Source organism: Ictalurus furcatus, chromosome 27 (assembly GCF_023375685.1).
Source record: "Ictalurus furcatus strain D&B chromosome 27, Billie_1.0, whole genome shotgun sequence".
NCBI classification, from domain to species: Eukaryota; Metazoa; Chordata; class Actinopteri; order Siluriformes; family Ictaluridae; genus Ictalurus; species Ictalurus furcatus.
Window position 1 is genome coordinate 6,196,005 of NC_071281.1, and position 2,806 is coordinate 6,198,810.

Sequence of the window (2,806 nt, forward strand, 5' to 3'; positions counted from 1 at the left end):
AAAAATCTCCAGTAATAATGGCACACCTTTTGTGAGCCATGCCCTTAAGCAGTTGGGTGAATATTTGGGTATTGACTTAAAGTAGAACTGTGCATATCATCCAGCTAGTGGTGGGGTGGTAGAGAGAGAAAATGGGACACTAAAAAACAGATTGAGCAAGTGTTGTTCTGAAACAACATTAGGATCAGGAACAGCCATCTTAGGAAGGGCTTAGCCCCTTTGGTATAATGTTTGGGAGACTTACACACACAGGAATTGGACCTGTGACAGCTCTTCTTCCCCACCCTGCAGCATGTGATGATGCAATGTTAAATTACTGTGCAACCTTGCCCTCTGCTCTGCATTCTGTCCACAAGCAGGTAAAAGCAATGCTTCCAGCTGCAGCCATGGGCCCGCTGCATGATTTGAAGCCCGGAGAGTGGATAGTGATAAAGGATTTCCACAGAACCAGGGGGAACAAGCCACGGTGGTGGGGGTCATTCTAGATCCTTTTTGTCACTCACTCCACGGTGAAGGTCAGCCAGATAGCCACGTTGATGCACACCAGCCACTGTAGGAGAGTGCCAGAGCCAAGCACTGAGCTGGAGAAGACGGGACTTCAACATGAGGATTACAAAGTGATTCTCTATCAAGAGGCTTCTAGGAGGACCAACGTTCACGAGCAACAAATATGCTCACTCACATGCACATGACAGACTGCACAGACACACACTGCACACTGACTTATCATCACGCCAGTCCCACATGACTCCACGACAGATGATTTTAAGTGGTATCTAGTAGCGTGCTCCATCACTGACAAACAGTTGACAGGACTTCCTCTGCCACACCGGTGGAGGGATAGAAGGACAGTTGACACAGGTTATGAATAGGTAACGAGGGTGTTGAGATGGAACCCAGGAAACGTGGTCTTAGTGGAGGCTGTTAATGACAACCCCGTTTGGTGGTTAAAACGGACTAAATTTCGTCAAAGCTTCATGCCAAGATTATATATTTACATACCACTATAAACGCTATAGCAAAATCTTCATTGATAGAGACTTTATAGTGTCACCACGGTATATATTGTCATACTGCCCACCCTAAAATAGCTTGTGTGTCAATCTCAATCAGGGGCCGGTGACCACTAGGGGGTCTCTGCAAACTTCAAACGGGGACCATTGGACCACTTGAGATGGATTAACACAAATATGACCAAGCTTTAATGATGTAAAGCAGATTTTGAGCTGATCTCCTTCATTCTGCTGCCTGCTCACCACAACCCCTGGGTGCACCAGCTGTGGAAAGTGCAGACCAAATCTTGGGTGAGGACCTCTCCTCCACCTTCCACCACCAAACCTCTTCCCACATGTAGACAAGGTAATGAATTTTTTATGTGGCATTCCCAAGTGGAGGGAAAACATTTATTCCAAGTTCAGTAAATCCAACTACGCCACACCAAAATTATCAAACACTACCTACACCATAAGGAAGTTGTTGTGTTGGCACACTGAGCACGCTGTGAAGCACACACCACCGAATAAATGCAGCTAGCCTCCCCTGTCCCACCAAGACTCACTGGCTCCTGGAGAGAAAGAAAACACCGGTTAACCCAAAATTACACAAACACTAAACAACAAACAAAGAAAGACAAATATTACAGACGGTGTGGTGTGGTGGCTATAACACCCAGGCCCACTGACACCACCACACGAAATAGAGGCAGTTCACAGCACCTAAGCAGAACCAGAATTATGGGAAACAGTACAAATGAAAAGTAGAACCACTATAGCATGGCGACAATAAGGCTTAACATGCACCCTCTCAATAGTAAGGTGGTTGTGTGGAACAACAAACCTGAAACAGGTTTCACCGAGGCTGGAAAACACTAATTTACCATTTAGCCTCTCAGACTACATATGGTTGCAAAACATAAACAAACATACATCCAAAACTAAAGTAAAGCAAAACAGATCGGGTAAAACAAAATCAGTAAGTAAAGCAAAACAATACATGAAACAAAGAAAATAACCTTAAAACAAAATCAGTTAAAGCAAAACAACCCAATAAGCAAAACAGCAGCGGCACCATATGTAGCGTCTTCGGCTGGGGGTTTGCCTTAGAGAAGACTTACCTCAACTCGCCACTCTCACCTTAACACAAAGATCAGAGTGTCAACCTAAATCTACCAAGTCCCAATGTGAAAAAGGGAGAGGTGCACTTACCACTGGGATGAACAAACACCAGACGCAAAGTTGTATGATTACTCACAGGTACCGCGGCTCAACATACATACACATATCTTTCAGCCACCGGCTAAATGTTGCGATCACTGAACGCGATCTCCGTCGCCAATTCGCCACAATGCACGCGCCACCAGCGCCGCTCTAAGACTGTAAAAACAAACAAATTAACCTTGAGATGTTCACCTCATTATGCCGTGAGCAAAACCTGAACATACCTGAATGGAAATGGGAACCGGAAATGCCAGGGGAGCGAGGAACTCGGAATCACCAAGACACGTATACGCTTACCAAAAATAAGGGTCCTTAAATAATTAGCTCCCACCCTATTGGTCTGCCGAAGCCATACCCCGAGCAGAGCCAATAGGATAGCCAAATCACTTACCCTGCCACATTTAGCAGACTGTTGTTTTATATATATATATATATATATATATATATATATATATATATATATATATATACGAATGGTTCATTTTATTAGGGCTGCAACTAGGGATTATTTTAATTATTAATTTAATTATTTCTTAGATTAATTGGATAAACAACAACATTTTATTTTCTGTATATATTGGAAAAGCATG

The 2,806-nt window shown here is 43.6% G+C and overlaps 1 long non-coding RNA gene across 1 annotated transcript; it reads right to left on the reverse strand.

Moving 5' to 3' along the window:
* Window positions 1-811: 811 nt before the first annotated feature.
* LOC128603084 (uncharacterized) lies at window positions 812-2,576 on the reverse strand. The gene is made up of 3 exons (XR_008384963.1): window positions 1,837-2,576; window positions 1,645-1,715; window positions 812-1,564 (listed from the first exon to the last, which is right to left on the reverse strand). It is a non-coding gene; the product is annotated as an uncharacterized LOC128603084 (long non-coding RNA).
* Window positions 2,577-2,806: the final 230 nt, after the last annotated feature.